This window comes from Felis catus, chromosome A3 (assembly GCF_018350175.1).
Source record: "Felis catus isolate Fca126 chromosome A3, F.catus_Fca126_mat1.0, whole genome shotgun sequence".
NCBI classification, from domain to species: Eukaryota; Metazoa; Chordata; class Mammalia; order Carnivora; family Felidae; genus Felis; species Felis catus.
In genome coordinates, this window is record NC_058370.1 from 46,899,406 (window position 1) to 46,922,907 (window position 23,502).

Here is a 23,502-nt window from a genome sequence, read left to right on the forward strand (position 1 = left end):
GGTAGAACTTACTACAGTTCCTAATGTCTTATTTCTTGGTAAAATCTCATAGGAACCAAAGACCATGGGATTTAAGGAAGAATTGGATTGAAAAGGGACAGTTGTCCTTTTTCTGCCTCTGTCTTCTCAAGTTTTACTTTCTGAAGGAGAAAAGTCTCTGTTTTATATCCAGGATCTGTGTGCGGGCTGACTGCTCCTTAAAATTTATCACTGTCAGGGATCCCTTGACTACCAGAACGTTCCTCATTACCCCACTCCCTCGTCATCACAGTCTTGGATCCGTGAGACTTGCCTGTTAGTTTGAAGCAACAGTTCGATGATGTGTAGTGCATCTGTGGTGCTTCTCAACCCCCCATGGAGCCCATGAAAACGCAGATTGCTGGGGATGACCCTTAGAGATTCTGATCCAATCAATCTGGTTAGGGTGAGAAGTCTTCATTTCTACCAAGTTTCTAGGCTAGAATGAGGTAATGAGGTTGCTGTAATGAGTGTCAAATTAGAAGGAATGTTGAGTGACTTAGGTCTTGGCACCTAGGGCAGTTCACCAAGCCTCTGTGGGCCTCCCTTTAACCATATGTAAAATGGCAGGTTTGATCTAAAGGATCTTTAACTTTCCTTTAAAATGCTCTAAGTCTACCAATAGATCATCAAGTTCTATTTGGGAGGACTGTACTGTCATGAGGAGGCTTCTTTTTCCCCCTCCTCCTCCTCCTCCTCCTTCTTCTTCTTCTTCTTCTTCTTCTTCTTCTTCTTCTTCTTCTTCTTCTTCTTCTTCTTCAAGACAGCTGTTGTTTAAAAAGACAATATCTAATTTCTGCAGAAAGAGTAGACACGGCCAGAGAGCAGCAATAGACTGCGGTATATTTTAGATGCTATGAATTTGAAGAAACTGATCTGACATTAAGCAACATTTTTATTTTAAAAATTCTTTAATGTTTTGATTTATTTTAGACAGAGAGAGAGAGAGAGAGAGAGAGAGAGAGAGAGAGAGAGAGAACAAGCAGGAAGAGGGGATCTGAAGCAGGTTCCAGGCTCGAACTCACAAACTGCGAGATTGTGACCTGAGCCGAAATCAAATGCTTAACCAACTGAGTTACCCAGGCGCCCTAAACAACATTTTTAATCTGGAGGTTGTACTGTTTTATAATAATGTCTTCATTTATTAGGCACTAGTTCTAGAATTGAGGCCACACCAGCCCAGTACTTTCTCAACAGCAAGGAAGAGTAGACAGGGCTGGGGAGACACAGTAGTGGGGACAGTAAGAGCTTAGGGGAAGGAGAGAGAAACTCCTCAAAGTTTTTTTTACAAAAAAAAAAAAAAACCTCTTTGCTACACAAAGAGTGTTTACCAACCCCTTCCACTGTTGCATTCTGTACTTCCCCGATAGATCTTCTGGGCATGCAGCCAAGAGAAGTTCTGATAGGCTATGTCCAGAGCTCAAGAGTTGTTAGAGAAGAAATGGATTATGTCAGCATCTAGGAGATCCCTCTTAAAATTGAAAAGAAAGGGAAAAAATAAGTACTGAAGGAATCTTCTGAAGTGGGAAGGAGAGAAAACTTCTTGGGTCTGTCTTTTCTGTTTCACTCCAAGTGCTGGCACAAACTACCTATGTCCCACCAGCAATGTATAATGGCCATTTTATGAGTGTGAACAGGAAACTGTGGCCATAACAGGGTTTTTTTTTTCTCCTCCCTTTACTTTGTTGGAAGAATAAGTGATGGAGGTAAAGAAAAATACATAACAGTAATTTAGGAAATAATTTATTTTTGGAAAAAAAAAACCTGAGGGTTGATGGGGGGTGGGAGGGAGAGGAGGGTGGGTGATGGGTATTGAGGAGGGCACCTTTGGGGATGAGCACTGGGTGTTGTATGGAAACCAATTTGACAATAAACTTCATATATTGAAAAAAAAGGAAATAATATATTTTTACATAAGAGCCATTTAATGACAGCCTAATTGTATTCAAGGAGGGTAATCAATGAGTATCACAGAGCATTGATTAATTCACTCAATATACATGTGTTGGGTGCCCTAATACATTCCAGCAGCGTGTGAAGCACCAGAAAACCAAACCATAGTGAGATTATCTCCACATTTAAGGGCCTTCCAGTGGAGATGGGCAGATGACAAATAAGCAGGTGGTTTTATGAGTTTCAAGAGGGATGAACACAGGGTACCATGACAGAAGTGCAGTCATGCAGGATGCCAGGATCAGCAAAGATCCCCTGTGGATAGGAATGGCCCCAAGCACTAGTGGAGATTGGATCAGAAAAACAGGCTATTCTTTTCAGACTCTGCAGCAGAGACAGACTCAAACAGGTAAGTTCATAAAACTTTAATAGTTTTTTTTATGACTGGCAGTTAGAATTGAAGCTGGAAGGGAAAAAGAGAGTTACCTTTTGAATTTATTTTAACACATTGGTTCAGAACAGATTCCATTTCTTAAAAGGCTTTTCTTTTTGTTGGTGGGAGAGGATGGTGGATCATGGAATAAACTATGCCTACCTGCAGCTAAGTAACTGGGTAGGTTCAGGGTTCTTTCTCTCTCCTGTTGACTCTTCTTTCTTTCCTCCACATTGCTCATGTCCTTTTATGATGCTTTGCCTCATTTCCTCGTCATGGATGTGTTATTCCTTCCATCCCTAACTCCTTTTCTTCTGGCTTTATTTTGAAGTGACCACTGCATAGTCTCCTTCTTCTAGTTAAAAATTCATTTTCCAAATAGATAACATAAATGTGAAAACGTCTATAGGGAAATATGACCTTTAAAGTAAAAGGAGAAAGGAAAGTCAGGAGTTTGCGACAAGTTGGTGAATGATTTTTTTTTTCTATTTTTGGAGTACCTGGTTCCTTTTCTCAAATGATGATTGGTGAGATTATATTAGGCCTAATTTAAGTTCTTGGATTCTTTCCTCTCTGAAGGGGAAGAACCTTTTTGCAGTAGAAGATTCATTCCTAAAGGACCTAGAAACCTTTTTGTTATGTCTCTATCTTCATAGTTGTCTTTAAATTTTATTCTTCCTGAGAAAGAGAGTAACTGCAAGGAGAAATCTACACCCTAGAGGAGTCTAGCTGGTTGTGGGAACAATAAAACCTCCATCACGATAATCATAGTCACGTTATTTCCAGCATAACCATCATTGCTGAATATGGGGTACTCCTTGGCACTGGGAAGGTAAATAACTTTGAGTCATGACTCCTGCCTTCAAGAAACTAGTCATATTGTTGGAAGGCTAACATCCACATACAAAGATTTAAAAAGATAAAAGGAGCTCCTGGTAAATGATTGTGGTGCTATTAATTGCTTCTAATTTTCAGGCACGTCAATTCTGTATTTTTTCAGATTTCAGAATTTAGCAAGTATTGAGTGTGTCACTGTCTGGGTATGACTAACTGGAGAAGTGAGGTTTCTGTTTTAACTCTCCTTAGCATTTTGCTTTTAGCTCTAGATCTTCCAAAGGAACAATCTGATTTGGACCAAATTTGATATATTACTAGAAACTATCAAGTTACATATAACATTCCATATTTAGTTAGACTGATATTTTGTAAAAAGTGCCCTGGAATTCAGCTGAGTATAGTCTACAATATGAACAACTACTTAACCTGTGGCCCATGATTAAAGACAGACCCCAAACAATAAATAGTCCCCCAAAACAATGTCAGAGGAACAGAAATTTGGGAAATGAGCAAACAGACACACCCATGAACTGATGTCTTTCCATGGCCAGCTCTGAGTTGGGGAGCAGCTAGATGAGGATGAGGAGGGCTCCTCTGAGTCCCAGTCCAACAGGCTTTCAAGATATGTTTACATCAGTGTTTCTCACACTTTAATGTGCACATGAATCCTCTAGGAATGTTTGAAATTTACATTCCGATTCAGTGGGTCCAGGTGGACCTGAGCTTCTGGGTGGCCAATAAGCTCCCAGGCATGCTGATGCTTCTCCATCCTGAGACCACAATATGAATAGCAAGAGTTACATACAATGTAGTATATTAGAAGGGGCAGTATGAAAGTAAGGGTCCATTCACTGAAGAAACTGCATAACCAGTGATTGGATGTCAGGTGTGTGGTAGCCGGGAGGTAGAACCAGATCCCTCCAGGAAGAAGCAAGGGCAGGTCTATCTCCAGGGGCTGCCTCTGACATCGAATCTGGCTCCACTTCAGGTCCTGGGGACCTGCTGGACTCCCCTGCTGTGCAGGATCAGCACTCAGGTAGGCTGAATGCTATAGCAGAGACAGTGATGCTCTCGCACCCTGACCTAGTCTGATGGACAAGAATCATTCCCAGGATCATGTGGTGCATGGGACACATGTGGGAGCCCAGCTCTCTGGGGAGAAGGGGATGTCCTTTGTCTTTATATCCCCCAAAGGATGATTCTACATCTGCTTCTGTATGGCTGAGAAATGAAAAATAAAAGGCTATCTCAAACTAATCTACCTACGTGGAGAAGAATCAGAAAGAAGGTTCCATACTCTTTCAGTAGGCCACTGTCATGATATTCAGAACCCAGCACTCTTCCAGAAAGCTGAAGGCTCTGACTACCTAAAGCTGGCTCATTGCTTTTTCTCCCAAATAGGAGAGAAAAGTGGGGGTTCTGAGCTGGTACTTGTCAAATTTCAGTGTTCTGGGGAATCACTTGGGGAGCTTGTTAGCAGGAAGCTCCTGAGTCAGCCGTCTGGGTGGGATGTGATTCTGCATTTCTAGCCAGCTCCCTGGAGATACTGAAGCTGCTGATGCCAGGCTCAGCTCCATTCCAGTAGCAGGAAGCAAGGAAGCTGAGTGACCATCTTCGGGACCTTCTGAGTCAAGCAGGAGGTATCTCTCAAGCCCAAGTGGGATGCCCAGGCTGTAGTCTCCAGGTTGATGGGCAGCTGTATGAGATTTGAAATCTCAGTGCCAAGTGGGACAGGACAGGGCCTAGTTAAAGGCATCATTTCATTGTAGTAACTGCAGCAGGCCAGAATGAATTACAGACTGGTGGGTTTTCTGGGGTTTGTGAACTTGGGTGTATTGATTTGTTAAAGGAAGTGGAACAATGTTGGATATTGAAAAAAATGTTAGAAACAGGGAAGTAAAGTTGATCCAAATCCCCTCTGCCCCTGACTCCTCAGCCCCTGGCTCCCTGTTGCCTCTGTTGGCACGTTATGAGCTCTTGGGCTGATGTCCAGGTTCCCTAAGTTCAAGTGTGGAAAAAGCCACCTAATCTCCTGGAAAATCTCCTGATGTGTATTTTTGTTTTAAAAAATATATATATATGGGTTGATCTTAAACTTAGTACTGTCTAAACTGTGCTCAATGGCATTATCATTGTGGACACATACACTTATTTTCCAGAAGGCCTCCTCTCTCTCTGACTGGGCATTGATGCCAGATGCAGAATGGAAATTTTCAGGGAAAGTCAAATACTACTAAACCATTAACTCAATGCATTAAAAGTAGGAAGACTGATTCTTCCCATTATGTTTTGGCTGTCAAGTCTGATTTGAGCTTATTTCTCATTGAGTATTCCATATCAAAGCCTGGGATAATAGAATTACAGAACATTAGGATTTTCAATCTGGAAGAGACCCTGGAGATCATTTAGCATTGCTTGCTCACTTTACAAATGAGGAAACTGTATCTTTTTTCACTCTTGAGAACTTGAGCAGATACCCAGATTTTGAGATGCATGTTTAGTTGCTATTCCCATATAGGGAGTTACGTGTGTGGATGAAAGAAGCCAAGAATAGATTTTTCCTCTTTAGTCATCCTTGATATTGGCTTTAGCTTCATCAAAGTCTGTCATATATACCCTTTGGACAGTGTGCCTTTTGCAATAATATGCAAATGCCTTGGCTCCTGACATTAGTTGGAAAAGAAGTGTGATGTTTTCACTTAAAGGACATTTTATACAGTTTAATGGCGACTGCATCTCTGGCATTTATAACAGATGTTATCCCAGTTTAGGCAACTTCTTCTAAGTAATGTAGCTGGATTTTAGCTGCTGAAATTTTCTGTATCATTTTGGTGATCATATTTCATTTCAGACTTTTGAATGTGACAGATTGTCCACCTGGATTTCATTTTACCACATTTTATTGATGGCCTGACTCAGATCTTTCAAGTTTGTGCTAACTGACCTTGAAGGAGTAGCTTGTTGTTTAAATTTTATGACACAGAGACGTAAACTGCCTGCAAATTATGCAACACAATGGCGATGAACAATGAATGTTAGAACTTTTTATTAATATTGATTGCCTCCAGTTAAGGAATTAGTAAGAACTGTTATGTTGTACCCATTCCTAGGACAAAAATCCCCAATTAACTTTACTACAAGCACATGTGTAACAAGTGAGAACCACATTTTTGTTTGCAAATGAATGCTCCATGGAATGATACTATGCTATTTGCCTTATGCCTTCTTGTTGCTACTCTAGTTCTCTAAATGATGGCTCATTTTCCCATCCCCCATCCTATTATTCTGAGTAATTTAAGGCAGTTATGCAAATCAGTGTGGACCTATCATTGAAGACCTGGATGATAGAAGATAGAAGTTACAGAGAGAAGACAAATGAAAATACTCTATGTAACCCCAGTCTGGTGATGAAGAAAACACCCCCACAAACCCATATGAAGGATATTCCTACTAAGTCCTTGTCAGCCCTCCCCAAAGACTATGAGGTCATGAAAAACAAGGACAATCTGAGAAGTGGTCACAGTCTGGAGAAGGTGAAGGTGACAGCATGACAGCTGAATGGAACGTGGTGCCTGGATTGGGTCCTGGAACAGAAAGGGAGCACAAGTAAGAAACTTAAGGAAACCTGAATCAAGTGTGGACTTTAGTCCATAAGGATGTGCCAATATGGGCTCGTTAATTGTGACAAATGTGTCATACAACTGTATGATATTGCCAATAGGGGAAACTGGGTTTGGGGGTATACGTGAGCTTTCTATATTATCTTCACCAGTGTTGTATAAATCTAGAACTGTTCTGCAATAAAAAAGTGTATTAAAAAGTATAGAGATCATATCCATTTAGTCTCTGATGCTCTTTGTTATTGAAATATAATTATAAAAACTGATATCAAGTGGGTGTCTTGTTCTGTCAGGCTTTCACCTTTATCATTTTGTTCAAATCTTAGGACAATTCTTTGATATATTTATTATTATCCTCAATTCATAGTTTTTAAAATGCAGAAACTGGGGTTCAGAGAGAATAATCTCTTATATTTTCATTAAAATTCCCTGGCTTAAAGTGGCAGGCCTGCAATTTGAACCCTTGTCTGCCTCACTCTAAAGCACACATTTATTTCAGGTGTCCGTCTGGTCTCCAGAAACATGACCTCAAGAGATGGGGCAGAGGTTGGAGAAAATGGGAAGGGACTGGGGGGTTAGGGAGGGCAGGAACTCAGAAGCTCTGTATCTGACCTCCAGAGACATGGAAGTTTCCTGGGGAGGCTCCTGCAGCCCTTTTTTTTTCCCAAGGGTTAGTGTCCAGGTCGGCCCTAGAGGAGCTTTCCCGTTCCCCTGGATTTCAGGCAACAAATATTAAAAAGAAATCCCCCCTGCAGTGACTGCGGGTGCAGTCCCAATATGAAGAGGAGCGGCTACTGGTTTTGGCAGCAGTTCTGACTTAACTGGAAGGAAGTTCAGAGCCTGACATGAGGCTCAAACTCACAAACTGTGAGATCATGACCTGAGCTGAAATCAAGAGTTGGAAGCTTAACTGACTGAGCTACCCAGGTAGCTATTTTGTAAATAAAATTTTATTGGCTGAAAGCATGATATTCTTTTACTTTAGCTTTTGGTTGCTCTCTTGCTTCTATGGCATAGTTGAGGAGGTGTGACAGTCTAAAGCAATTATGTAGCCCTTTATAGAGGAAGTTTATTTACCTGTGGTGTAGAGGTCAGAAAAGTATCTGGATTAAGTAGTTTCACAGTGAAAGGAAAAGGGAGTCAAATGCTCTCAAGCCTCACTGTATCTAAGGATCATCTCGGGTGCTTACTTAAAAATACCCACCCTGAGGCCAACCCTTGTAGATCCTGACTTAGTAGGTCAGGCTGAGGTCCAGAAATATACATTTTCAGTAACACTTTAGTATACAGATCTAGGCATCAAGAATATTGGCCTTGATGTTGGCTGGACATGGTCCTAACAATCTTTAGAGGCTTAGATATGTCTACTTATTGCTTCATATTATAGTGAAACCTAAGTTTGTAAATAGAACTAAATATCAAAATTAAGGATTAAAATATAAAGTATTAAACCTGTCACCCTCAAGGCATCAATAGGAAACAAAGAGAAGATTCGGACCAGAAACAAATGAACAGAAATTTAGTAAATGTATGATGAACAATGAAGACTTGCATTCTTCTTTCTGACATGTTTCTAAGAGCATCCTTGAGGTTTAGTAGACATATAATAAGCCATACTTATTTAAAGTGTGTAAAATGATTCTTTTTGTCATATGAAACCATCATCACAATTAAGATCATGAGCAAATCTATTATCTCCAAAAGTTTTTTTGTGCACCATTGTATACTCCTCCATCTGCCTTTTCCTGCAACTGCTCCCCTCTCCACCACTCCACAAGAGGCAACCACCCTTCTGCATTATGACACTATAGATCTGTAAATTAATTAGCATTTTCTAGAATTTTATACATATAGAACCATATAGGGTATTCTCTCTCTCTCTCTCTTTTTGATAAGGGTTCTTTCACTCACCATAATTGTTCTGAGATTTATCCATGCTGTTGCATTTATCAATATTCCTTTTTCCTTTTGATTAATGAGTAATATTCTGTTGTATAGATAGACCATAATTTGTTTATGCATTCACCAGTTTATGGACATTTGGTTTATTTCCAGTTTTAGGCTAACACAAATAAAGTGACCATGAACATTTATTACAAGTCTTTAACGGATATATGGTTTCATCTTTACTGCATTAAATGGAATGTGTAAATTTAACTTTTGAAGAAACTACCAAACTATTTTCCAAAGTGATTGTATCATTTTACATCCCCACCAGTGGTGAATGGGGCCATATTCTTGCCAACATTTGATATGATCAGCCTTTTTAATTTTAGCCATTCTAACATATGTCTAGTGATATGTCACTGTGGTTTTAATTTGCATTTCTCTAGAGACTAATAATGTTGATAAACTTTTCATGTGATTACCACTCATATATCTTCTTTGGTCAAGTGTCTGTTTTGTCCATTTGTTAGTTTTTTTTAAAGTTATCGAGTTTTGAAGGTTCTATATTCTGTACAACTCCATTATCAGATACATGCTTTGTAAACATGTTTTCCCAATCTGTGGCTTGCCTTTTCATTCTTTTATGAATACCACAATGTGGATCAGAAAACAAAAGTTTTATTTTCGATGAAATACAATGACCAATTTGTTCTTCATGGACCATACTTTTGCTGCCATACCTAAGAAATTTTTGCGTAACTCAAGGCCATGAAGGTTTTATTCGATATTTTCTTCTAGAGGGTTTATAGTTTTAGGTTTTACATTTAGGTCTACAATCCATTTTTAATTAATTTTTGTATATGGATTTGAAGTTCCTTTTTTTTTTTTTTTTTTTGGCGTGTGGTTATCCACTTGCTCCATACCACTTGTTGAAAACCTATTTGTTCTCCACTGAATTGCCTTTGAACCTTTGTAGACAATCAATTGTCCAATGTATGCTCTATTTCTGGATTCTCTATTCTCTTTCATTGACCTACTTGTCTGTCTTTGTACCAACTATGCTATGTTGATCACTGTAGCTTTTATTTTTATTTATTTATTTTTAATATTTATTTGAGAGCAAGAGAGTGGAAGTGGGGGAGGGGAAGAGAGAGAAGGAGATACAGAATCCAAAGCAGGCTACAGGCTTTGAGCTATCAGCACAGAGCTTGATGCAGGGCTCAAACTCACAAACTGTGAGATCATGACCTGAGCTGAAGTTGGATACTTAACCAACTGACCCACTCAGGTACCCCAATTCCTGTAGTTTATTTTTTATTTTTTATTTATTTTATTTTACTTTTTTAAATTAATTTATTTTGTTAATATATGAAATTTATTGTCAAATTGGTTTCCATACAACACCCAGTGCTCATCCCAAAAGATGCCTTCTTCAATGCCCATCACCTACCCTCCCCTCCCTCCCACCCCCCATCAACCCTCAGTTTGTTCTCAGTTTTTAAGAGTCTCTTATGCTTTGGCTCTCCCACTCTAACCTCTTTTTTTTCCCTTCCCCTCCCCCATGGGTTTCTGTTAAGTTTCTCAGGATCCACATAAGAGTGAAAACATATGGTATCTGTCTTTCTCTGTATGACTTATTTCACTTAGCATAACACTATCCAGTTCCATCCACGTTGCTACAAAGGGCCATATTTCATTCTTTCTCATTGCCATGTAGTACTCCATTGTGTATATAAACCACAATTTCTTTATCCATTCATCAGTTGATGGACATTTAGGCTCTTTCCATAATTTGGCTATTGTTGAGAGTGCTGCTATAAACATTGGGGTACAAGTGTCCCTATGGATCAGCACTCCTGTATCCCTGGGGTAAATTCCTAGCAGTGCTACTGCTGGGTCCTGTAGTTTTTAAACAAGTCTTAAAATTAGTGAATTTTAGTCCACTAAACATTTTCTTCCTTTTCAAAGTTATTTTGACTCTTCTAGTCCTTCGTATTTCCAAATGACTTTGAGAATCAGTTTGCCAATTTCCATCAAAAATGCTTTTCGGACTTTGATATATTTGTCAGTGAAGGTAATGGAACTTTTGTAAAGGATACATGATTCCTTCATTCAGTTATTCTTTTGCTACTCACTTATCATTTCTCCTTCACTTTTGAAGGACAGTTTTCACAGATATAGAATTCTTTGTTGACAGGGTTTTGTTTTTCCCTTGCATTAAAAAAAAATAATGTTTATTTATTTTAGAGAGAGACAGAGTGCAAGCAGGGGAGGGGCAGAGAGAGGGGGAGACACAGAACTGAAGCAGGCTCCAGGCTCTGAGCTGTTAGCACAGAGTCTGGCATGGGGCTTGAACCCACAAACCACGAGATCATGACCTGAGCTGAAGTCAGCTGCTCAACTGACTGAGCCACCCAGGCGCCCCTGTTTTTTCCTTGCATTTAAAAAATATCATTACCCTCCCCTCTCATCATATTGATTTCTGATGAGAAATCTGCTGATTATCGCATTGAGGATTATGTTTATGTAAAGAGTTATTTTTCTCTTGCTACTTTTAATATTTTCTCTTTGTCCTTGCGTTTTCATAATTTGATTAGAATGTGCCTTGGTGCAGATCTCTTTCATTTGTCATTCTTGAGTTTCATTGAGCTTTGTAATGGTAGATTCAGGTTTTTTTTTAAATAAAATTTGGAAAATTTCAGCAATTAGTTTTCAGATATTCTCTCTACCCGCTTTTCTCTCTCATCTCCATGATTGCCATCATGTATATGGTATATACTTGTGTCTCACAAGTCTCTTAGACTCTTAATGTTTCTTCATTTTTTCTTTCTCCTTTCAAACTGGATAATTTCAATTGATCTATCTTCAAGTTAGTGGATTCATTTTTCTGCTTACTCAAATTTTCTTTTTTTTAAAGTTTATTTGTTTTTGAGAGAAAGTGAGAGAGCAGAGGAGGGGAGAGAGAGAGGAAAAGAAAGAATCTCAAGCAGGCTCCTCACTCAAACCCATGAACCACGAAATCATGACCTGAGCCAAAACCAAGAGTCAGATACTTAACCAAGTGAGCCACCCAGGCTCCCCTGCTTCCTCAAACTTTCTATTGAAATCCTCTAATGAGTTTTTCATTTCTGTTACCATGTCTTCAGCTCCAGAATTTCTGATTCCTTTTAATAATTTATCTCTGTTTATTGATATTTCCTATTTGCTCAACATTGTACTCCTGGTTTTCTTTAACTCATTGAATTGTATTTTAACAAATTCACCAAGAGATTTTAACGTGTAGCCAGCTTGGAGCACTCCTGCTTTATAAAAACTTGTGTATTCTCTTATGTGTTAAAGTCCCCCAAGGATTTCTGGAAACTGGAGATGAAGAAACTAACAGATGAAGCTCCAAGCCTCCCATATCTGTTTCAACAGAGCAGAGTAGGTTTGCTTTATCTTTTTTTGATCTTGGGTTTCATGGCAGTTTTTGTTTAAAAAAATTAATTCCAGGATGGCTAAAATAAGAAAGACAAGAAATAATAAGCATTGACATGGATGTGGAGAGAAAGGAACTCTCGCGCAGCGTTGCTAGGAATGCAAACTGGTGCAGCCACTATAGAAAACAGTATGGAAATTCCTCAAAAAAAATAAAAATAGAAATACCATATGATCCAATAATTCCCCACTGGGCAATTATTGAAAAAAAAACACTAATTCAAAAAGATATATGCACTGCTGTGTTGGTGCAGCATTATTGACGACAGCCAAGATTTGGAAACAAAGTGCCCATCAACTGGGTGTTGTATGGAAACCAATCTGACAATAAATTTCATATATTGAAAAAAAAAACAAAGTGCCCATCAATAAATAGACAAGTAGGTAAGAAAGATATGTTATATATACCACATAAATAGAAATAAAATGGAATATTATGCAGCCACAAAAGAATGTGATTATGTCATTTGTGACATGAACGGACCTAGGAGGTATTATGCTGAAATAAGTTGGACTGTGAAAGACAAACAGCATATTGTTTCAGTCACATGTGGAATCTTAAAAACAAACAAAGCAAATGAAGCAAACAAACAAAAAGCAGAATAAGATCTGTAAATACAGAAGACAACCTGATGGTAGCCAGAGAAGTGGGGGATGGGGGCATTAGCAACATGGATGGAGAGTGGGAGATACAGGCCTCCAGTTACAGAATAAGTTATAAGGATGAACGGCACAGCATAAGGAATGCAGTCAATAATATTCTAATAGTCTTGTATGGTGACAGATGGTAGTTACACTTGTGGTGAGCATAGCATAACTTACAGAGAAGTTGAATCACTCTGTTGTACACCCAAACTAAAGTAATATTATTTATTAAACTCAAATAAAAAATAAAAATTAAAAAATTAAAAATTAATTCCTTTTTTTATAAATTGAAGTCACTACTTATGTGTTAACTAGTTTTTTGTTTGTTTGTTTGTTTGTTTTTTTAGGCAGGGACTTCAACCAGAAGGATCGTATTTATCAGAAAATCTCCAATCCTCAGTCAGCTTTATTGTATCACTAGCTGAGATTCTAGTGGAGAAAAAACTGCCCAGTCAGGGTGCCCCTCCTTCCTACTCAATAATCTCACCACTAAAGCCTCTTTATTGCTTGATCATGGTAGGGCTTATTTTTTAAAGTTCTTACTTAAATTGTAGTTAACATACAGTGCTATATTAGTTTCAGATGTACAATATAGTGATTCAACAATTCCATACATTACCTGGTGCTCATCACAAGTGCACTCCTTAATCCCCATCACCTATTTCACGCCCCCCCAACTACCTCCCCTCTGGTAACCATCAATTTGTTTTCTGTAGTTAAAAGTCTGCTTCTTGATTTCTCTGTGTCTCTGTCTCTGTCTCGCTCTCTCTCCCTACCCCCTCCCTTTGTTCATTTGTTTTGTTTCTTAAATTCCACATATGAGTGAAATAATATGGTATTTTTTTCTCTGACTTATTTCACTTAGCATTATACTCTCTAGCTCCATCCATATTGTTGAAAATGACAAGATTTCATTCTTTTTTATGACTGAATAATATTCCATTGTGTGTATATATACCACATCTTCTTTATCCATTCATCAATGTATGGACACTTGTGTTAGTTCCATAATTTGGATATTACAAATAATGCTGAATACCTTTGAATTAGTGTTTTTGTAATCTATGGGTAAATACCCAGTAGTGCAATTGCTAGATTGTAGGCAGTTCTATTTTTAACCTTTTGAGGAATCTCCACACTGTTTTCCACAGCGACTGCACCAGTTAGCATTCCCACCAATAGTGCACAGGTGTTCCTTTTTCTCCACATCCTTGCCAACACCCGTTGTTTCTTGTGTTGTTGAGTTTAGCTATTCTGACAGATGTAAGTGATATCTCATTGTAGTTTTGATTTGCATTTCCCTGATGGCAAGTGACGATGAACCTCTTTTCATGTGTCTGCCGGCCATCTGGATTTCTTCTTTGGAGAAATGTCTGTTCATGTCTTCTGCCCATTTATTAATTGGATTATTTGTTTTTTGGGTGTTGACCTTTGTAAGTTGTTTATATACTTGTGATAGAGTTCTTCCACTCAAAGTCATATGTTCTGCAAAACTGTTGGGCATTGCATAGAGTGACATAATCCTTTCTGTGGCTACATTCACTGAGGGTTGCTTCTTAGCATACAACTAAATAGTATGGGCTCTGGCCACAAGCCCACTTAGCTCTGGCACCTCTTAGTTATGTGACTTTCAGAGTTACTTCTCATAAAGTTAATTGTAAAATAAGAACAGTAAGAACATATACTTCATTGAGTGCTTACAATTAAATTATAAAATGCACATAGACACTGAGAACTGTCCAGGGCATACTATAAGCACTTAATGAATGATGGTTCAGTTTGAAAAATAATAAAGGACTACCTACCTGGAGGGGTTGTCTTTAAGATTAGACTTGATAAAAATGACAGAAGAATTTAAGCATGACTGAACCAACATTCAGAAATAGCTGCTCCATATCCTCACCAGTATTTGATATTATCAGTGTTCTAGAATTTGGCTATTCTCAGGGTATTAGTGTACTTTATAGTCATTTCAATTTTCACTTTCCTGATGACATTTGGTCTGGAGGATCTTTTAATATGCTTACTTTCCATTTGTATATCTTCTTTGATAAGGTGTCTATTAATATCATAGGCCCATTTTCAATCAGATTGTTGGCTTTTAAGAGTTCTTTGCATATTATGACTAACAATCTTCTATCAGATGTGTCTTTTGCAGATATTTTCTCCCTGTTTGTGGCTTTTTTCCCTCATTCTCTTCACATTGTCCTTTACAGAGTAAAGGTTTTTAATTTTAATAAAGTCCAGTTTATCAACTATTTCTTTCATAGATTATGCTTTTGGTGTTGTATCTAAACACCTATATAGGTGCTATAGGTATGTTATCTAGGTCTTCTATGTTATCTTTTAGAAGTTTTATAGTTTTGTGTTTTACATTTAGGTCTATGATTCAGTTTGAATTAACTTTTGTGAAGGGGTAAAATCTGTCTTTAGATTTCTGGGTTTTTTTCTTTTCTTTTATTTCTTTTCTCTTTCTTTCTTTCTTTCTTTCTTTCTTTCTTTCTTTCTTTCTTTCTTTCTTTCTTTCCTTGTGGATGTTCAGTTGCTTCAAGACCTTTAAAGATAGTCTTGAAAAGACTATCTTTCTTCCATTGTATTGCCCTTGTTCTCTTGTCAAAGATCTGACTATATTTAGATGTGTCTATTTCTGGGCCCTCTATTGTGTTCCATTGATTTATTTGTTTATTCTTTCACCAGTATCACACTGTCTTGATTATTGTAGCGTTATTATAAGACTTGATGTCAGATCATGTCAGTCCTCCAGTTTTGTTCTTCAGCATTGTGTTGGCTTATATAAACTTTAGTCATTTTGTTGATATCCATAAAATAGTTTTTTGGGATTTTGACTGAAATTTAACACAATATATAGGTCAAGTTGGAAAGAATTGACATCTTGACATCCTTTTTTCTTCCTTCCTTTCTTTCTTTTTCTTTTTTTATTTAAAAAATTAATGTTAATTCATTTTTTGAGAGAGAGAGAGAGAGAGAGAGAGAGAGAGAGAGAGAATGAGTGGGAGCGGCAGAGAGAGGAGACACAGAGTCTGAGATAGGCTCCAGGCTTGGAGCTGTCAGCACAGAGCCTGACACGGGACTCGATCCCATGAACCATGTGATCATGACCTGAGCTGAAGTTGGACACTTAACTGACTGAGCCACCCAGGCGCCACACGACATTTTCTTTTCCATGAACATAGAGTAACTATTTATTTATTCTTTGATTTCATTCATCAGAGTTTTGCAGTTTTTCTCATATAGATCTTGTACATATTTTGTACAAGATTTAAACTTAAGTATATCATTTTGGGGAGATGCTAATACAAGTGATGCTGTTTTTTTTATTTCAAATTCCACTTGTTCACTGCTGGTATTTAGGGAAGCTTTTGACGTTTATATATTAATTTTATATGCAGAAACCTTGCTATTATCACTTAGTTGAAGCAGGCTTTTTTGTTGATTCAGATTTTCTACATTAACAATTCTCTCATTTGTGAATAAAGAGAGTTTTATTTCTTCCTTCTCTATCTGTATACTTTTTGTTTCCTCATCTTATTACATTAGCTACGAATTCCAGTATGATATTGAAAAGGAGTGGTGACAGGGGATATCCTTGCTTTGTTCCTGATCTTAGCAGGAAAGCTTCAAGTTAGTCATCATTAATATGATGTTAGCTATAGGTTTTTGTACATATTCTTTATCAAGTTGAGGAAGTTCCCATCTATTTTTATTTTGCCAAGAGTATGTATCATTAATGAGTATTGGGTTTGTCAAATGCTCTTTCTGCATCTATTGATATGACCATGAGCTTTCTTTTTTAGCCTACTGGTGTAATGGATTACATATTATTAATTTTTGAATGTTGAACTACCCTTCCATATCTGGGATAATTCCACTTGATTGTGGTATATAACTACTTTTATATATTGTTGTATTAAATTTGCTACTGTTTTGCTGATGATATTTGCATCTATGTTTATGAGAGATATTAGCGTGTAGTTTTCTTTTGTTGTAATGTCTTTGGTATTGGTTTGGGGATAATCTTGGCCTTATATAATGAATTAGTAACTATTTATTCTGCTTCTCTTCTATAAAACAGATTGTAGAGGATGTATATAATTTGTTTCCTAAATGTTTGGTAGAATTTACCAGTAAATCCATCTGGGCTTACTGCCTTCTGTTTGGAAGATTATTAATTATTGATCCAATTTGTTTAATAGATATATGCTTAATATATGTTTAATATATTAATATACTAATATATTAATTAATATAATTAATTAATTAATTAATATATTAATATATCAATATATTTAATATATCAATATGTTTAATAAATATATCTGAATGATACTCTATTCTGTGAATTTTGGCAAATTGCATCTTTTAGGGAATTAGTCCATCTCATGTAGATTATTAAATATATGGGCATAGAGTTGTTTGTAGTATTTCTTTATTATCCTCTTATTGTCTTTAGAATTTGTAGTAACATCCCCTCTTTCATTCATAACATTTCTGTCCTTTCCCTTTTTTCCTTAGTTAACCTGGCTGATGTTTATAAATTTTATTGATCTTTTAAAAAGACAGATTTTGGGGTGCCTGGGTGGCTCAGTCAGTTCAGCGGCTGACTTCGGTTCAGGTTCATGATCTTGCTGTCTGTGAGTTCGAGCCCCGTGTCGAGCTCTGTGCTGACAGCACAGAGCCTGGAATCTGCTTCAGATTCTGTTTCTCCCTCTCTCTCTCTGCCCCTCCCCTGCTCGTGTTCTGTCTCTCTCAAAAATAAATAAACATTTAAAAAATTAAAAAGACAGCTTTTGATTTTGTTTATTATCTTTATGGAGTTCCTGTTTTCAATTTCAAAATTAATTTCATTAATTTCCGCTCTAATTATTTTTTCTTCCACTTATTTTGTATTTAACTTACTCTTCTTGTTCTAGTTTCCTAAGGTAGAAACTTCTTAATGATTGATTTTAGATCTTTCTTTTTTTCTAATATATTTATTCGATGCTATAAATTTCCCTCTAAGCACTGCTTTCACTACATCACACAAATTTTGATGTTCTGTTTTTATTTTCTTTATTTAAAAAATTTTTTTTCTAACGTTTTATTTTTGAGACAGAGAGAGACAGAGCATGAATGGGGAGGGGCAGAGAGGGAGACACAGAATCGGAAGCAGGCTCTGGGCTCTGAACCATCAGCCCAGAGCCCCACCCGGGGCTCGAACTCACGGACCGCGAGATCGTGACCTGAGCTGAAGTTGGACCCTTAACCGACTGAGCCACCCAGGCGCCTCATATTTTCTTTATTTTAAAATTACTCTTGATATTTCTTCTTTGACACATATAGTGTTATCCTTTCTTAGCTTATCAGTTATACTTCTTTTAAAAACACTTTTAATAGTTTTTTTTTAGTGTTTGCAACATACATTGATAACAAATTCAAGTTCACTTTGAAATAACACTATATCAGTTCATAGGAAGTGGGAGTACCCTATAATAACAAAATAATCCTAATTCCTCCCTCCCATCCCTTGTATCATTGCTGTCATTCATTTTACTTATATATAAGCATACATATGTATATTTCTGTATTAAGTGTATATATATACTTCTAATATATAAATATTATATATATCTTGTGTATATATGACATATGTGTATATTTGTGTATTAGGTATATGTGAATATATATATACACACACACATATATATACTTATACATATATCTTGTGTATATCTGATATATGCAAAAGCATACATAATTGAATGCTTTGTTGCTATTATTATTTTGAAGAAACTTATCTGTTAGCTCAATTAAGAATAAGAAAAATGAAAGTTTTTATTTTACTTTCACTTATTTCTTTTCTGACGTTCTTCCTTTCTTTAGATGCAAATTTCCATTCTATATAATTTTCCTTTTCTCTAAAGAATTTCTCTTAACATTTCTTTCAAGGCAGGTCTACTGGAAAAAAATTCCCTCAATTTTTGTTTATCTGAGAAGGGATTTCTTTCTCCTTCACTTTTCCTGCCAGAATCCCAAGTGATTTTTCTCTGATATTTTCTGTGGGAGCCTGGTTTAACTCGTGGAGTTAAATCCTATAATATGTGAGTCACCTCTATGACTAGGTCCCCTGAAGCTTTTTTTTTTAAGTTTATTTATTTATTTTGGGGGGGGGGGAGAGGGGCAAAGAGAGAGAATCCCAAACACACTCCACACAGTCAGTGCAGAGCGTGACAAATTGTGAAATCATGACCTGAGCCAAAATCAAGAGTTGCACACTTAACTGAGTGAGCCTCTCCTCCCCTGGAGTTTTTAACTCTCAGAGTTGTCTGCGCTAAACTTTCAGCAATTCTTCAGTTACAATTCAGGTTCTCCATCCCCAGTAGTTTCCCATGGTAGTTCCCATGGTAGTTTCCACTTGTGAGTCTCTGCTCTGGTAGCTGCATTCACTTTTTCCAGAGCAAGAGATCCATGAAAGACAGGGAGAGAGAGAGAGAGACAGAGAGAGAGAGAGAGAGAGAGAGAGAGAGAGAAGAGAGAGAAGGGATAATCCTTCATAACCTTATTTATTTCAGAAATAATAGGCAATCATTTCTGTCATATGCATTATTGACACAGACCAATCCTGGGATGAGATGGAAGGAAACTACACAAGGGCATGAATTCCAAGAGGGAGAGATCACTGAGGATCATCTCAGAGGCTGGCTGTCATAAACACTATACAATTATTAGGCTGGGAAGGACTGTAAAGGTCAAGTACAAGAAAGTTGACTTGTCCCAGGACCTCATAATTGCCACACTTTGCCAGCAGTTGAAAAATGTGGGGTGAAGGTCAATGTTAAGTTCCACTTGTTTATTTTACTGAGAAAAAAATAGGGATGCCTCACTGTAAAGTGGCTCATCCATCTACAGTCATGTGGAAGGAAGGACAGTTTAGGCTTTTATCACCATTCTTATTCTACTGATCTTCTGATGAGACAATGTGATCTCATACTATTTTCACATTGATCAATGTAATTATTTCCATATTTCATAGAGAATCCAAAGCAAGGCAAAGGAAAATGGATTGAGTCACCCCATGAAACCAAGTCAGTGTTTCAGCTTCTATTCTCAGTCTGCCATCCTTGCTGAAACTGGACAGCACATTTTAGTTTCAACAAATAAATAGCCATTTAAATTTTAAACACGTTTTCTTCTCTTAGCTATGAGAGGACACGTCTAAAGAGAAACTCAAAGCATGTCAAGAGGGCCATAAAAACCTTTGCTTCCTAATAGACAAGTTTATAATGCATCAAATGTTTTCAGTTTGTAACAAGTTGAAGCTAAATGTGTCCATTTTTTTTTAATCTGTACTTTTTCTGCAGTATGATTTCCTTACTTTAGGAGGGGAACAAAAGCACTATGTGCTTTATGAAAATATAGATTAGAAATGTCTAGGGATGTAATTATTGGACCATTTTACTTCAAATGCAATAGTATGAAGTTAATCAAAAAATAATTATAGTTCCTAAAAATATTGCTTTTCATATTAATGCTCTGCTTTTTAAAAAAATACTTTTTTGTACAGTTCTGCCTAGTTAAAACATTATATGAAACCTTGCTAGATGCTCTGGCAGAGCCATTTCTTTGAGGTGGTGACATTTCTGTCCAGCTACCACTAATGCGGGCGGAAGGCATCTAGACTCAGTGTGCTTTTCTGATTTTAGTGTAGTATGAAATTAACTTGGAGTAAAAAAAAAAAAAAAAAAAAAAAGGCCAAGGACAAGTGTAAGTAGCTCTGGTCACAGTGAAGCCAGGATATAAAGCGTCTTTATTTTCAGGACAACTACTGTTTTGGGAAGCCAAAGCTTTAGCAGAGAAATGTCTTAGAATTCAGAGAAAATCCTGAATAATCTGAGAACAGAATATTCACAGATAGCTTTTCTTACTAAAATCAAGACTCCTGCCCTGCCACACACTCACATACTCACCCTCACTCTGATAATTATTACCCCCAAGTGTGCCTGCATTAGATTAGTTGTTAGGTTCTGATTATAGGGTTTCCTGACTGAAGTTACAGCTCATGGGGTTTTACTGATGTGTGAGGTGTGGCCTAACCTGGACTAGATTCACCATGAGCATTGTTTTGAAACAGTCCAAGATGAGGCTAAAAGTCACGACATGGTCTGGCAAATGGAAGTCCCCTTTCAATAACTTACTACCACTTCATTTAACCAGAGGATTTCTCAGTGAGCAGCATAGGGTCAGTCTCTCAGTGTGGTTGGGTCACTAAGAAAACACTACCGACTGATAGTGGCTTATGAGCAACGGTTTTATTTCTCACAGTTACAGAGGCTGAGAAGTTCACAATCAAGGCAACAACATGTCAAATTCTGATGGGAGCCCTTTTTTCTGGTTCATAGAAGGTGCCTTCTTGCTGTGTCTTTACATGGTAGAAGGGGAGTCTCTTTTCTAAAGCACTAATCCCATTAATGAAGGCTCCACCCTCATGGCTTAAGGCACCTCCCAAGGGCCCTACCTCTGAATACCATCATGGGATTTAAACAGAGGAATTTTAGTGGGACACATACATTCAGACCTTAGCAGAGAGATTTTTGAAGAAAAGAGGTAGCAGAGTGAGCTGTGGGGGCATGAGGAAAAATGACATCTTCATTTTGTCTACTATGCATCATTTCTGCATGTTTATCATACTTAAGTCAGAAGGATGAGTGCCAAATTCGTATGCAAATATTTAAACTATATGACCTGTAAATCAGCACATTTTTTTTTCCAATATATGAAATTTATTGTCAAATTGGTTTCCATACAACACCCAGTGCTCATCCCAAAAGGTGCCCATTTTTTGCAGGAATTCTATTTAATGCAGTTTTGTATCAGGTATGCTTTTGTTTGAAACTCCTAATTAATGAGCAAATGCTCACTAGTTTTTAGTATGGTGTTACATAAAGACAAGTATTAATTGTTTTCTTGTTAAAAAACATAGTAGCAAAATACAGATGATGCTTATAGATGATGAGCCATATTTTGGCCAATATGGCAATAATATTTTTGTGTAAATGAACTTTAAAGTTTAATAGATGAATTAGCCAATATATTTATTTCGTTGTATAGTTCCCTTCAAAATCACACAAAAGGATTATACATATGTTGGTGGAAATAACCCGAAGAACCAAATAACACATAAAAGCCTTCCTACAACCCAAGATGGTTATGCTATAAATAGTTTAAGATGAGCTTTCCTTTGAATGACTGTTTTGTTATCTGGTATTAAATAGTTTTTATTCAGGAATTTAGGTTCTGTTCTCCATTACTGAATATTTATTGTGTTTTCACTTAAAGTAAGCTTGATTTTAAAAAGAAGTGGTAAGAAGTTTTGTTGCTGTTAGTTTCCTTTCGTAAATAAATATTTACCCAAAGCAGAAAATTTCTCTTTGAACTACAGAAGCTTCACATGAGAGAAATGCTCCAAGTCACAGCTCATTTCTGTGTGTAGCTGCCCACTCAAATGTCTTTATAAGACATATGTATTGTAATGGTCATTTAAATGAATAGATAAAATATATCAGTGCAATATCAAATATAAATACATGCACATGTGATATATGCACACTTATTCTGTCCAAGTGTATGTGACATCTTTTAAAAGATTCCAAGTTTATTAGGATTGTCCATTGTTATTTATTTGTTTATTTTTACTTTTTCTTTTTTTGGGCGATGGGGGAGAGGGAGAGAGAGGAAAAGGGAAGGGCAGAAGGAGTAGGAGAGAGAATCTTTTTTTTAAATTTTGTGTTTTTTTTAAATTAATGTTTATTATTGAGAGAGAGAGGGAGAGAGAGAGAGAGAGAGAGCAAGCATGAGCAGGGGAGGGGCAGGCAGAGAGAGAGGGAGACACAGGATCCAAAGCAAGCTCTAGGCTCTGAGCTGTCAACACAGAGCCCAATGCAGGATCCGAAGTCACAAATGTTGAGATCATAACCTGAACTGAAGTCAGACACTTAACCAACTGAATGAGCCACCAAGATGCCCCATAATTTTGTGTATGTGTTTTTAAGTTTATTTATTTTGAGAGAGAGAGAGAGAGAGCACAAGGAGAGGAGTGTCAGAGAGAAGGAGAGACAGAATTCCAAGCAGGCTCTGAGCCATCAATGCAGAGCCTGATTTGGGGCATGATCTCTGGAACCATGACCTCAGCTGAGATCAAAAGTCAGACACTGAACCAACTGAGCCATGCCAGGAATCTAGGATTGTCTGGGAGAGACATTTTTGGGGGGATATAATTTGATTCTCTGGCTTTTGTGATTTTTTCTGTGATGAATTAAATATGGTTATTTATGTGAAAAATCCAAAAAAGATGATGGAGAGTCATACACAAGACTTTTTATAATGAAGACACTATTACTCAAATGTCTATTAAACTTACTTAACTAAAATAAGTACTAATCACTGTAAAGTATCATAGTCCATATTAAAAATTTTGTGTTTAACTCAGCAAGTAATTTTTAGAAAATTATCCCAAGAATGTTTGCAAAGTTTTGACAGTAATGCTATTTATCAGAACCCTGATTATGGAAGCAAAAATTGGAAAAAAAAAAAAACATAGATGTCCAGAAATAGGGAATTAGTTATATAATAGTCATGTTGTAAGAGATAATGTTCATTCTAGCATATTAAGCAAAAAGGCAGATTACATATGCATCC

The 23,502-nt window shown here is 37.1% G+C and overlaps 1 long non-coding RNA gene across 3 annotated transcripts in view; it reads left to right on the forward strand.

Moving 5' to 3' along the window:
- LOC109498582 overlaps window positions 1-23,502 on the forward strand; it is a 53,550-nt gene that overhangs the window by 7,347 nt on the left and 22,701 nt on the right. The gene's annotated exons all lie outside the window — the stretch shown is intronic.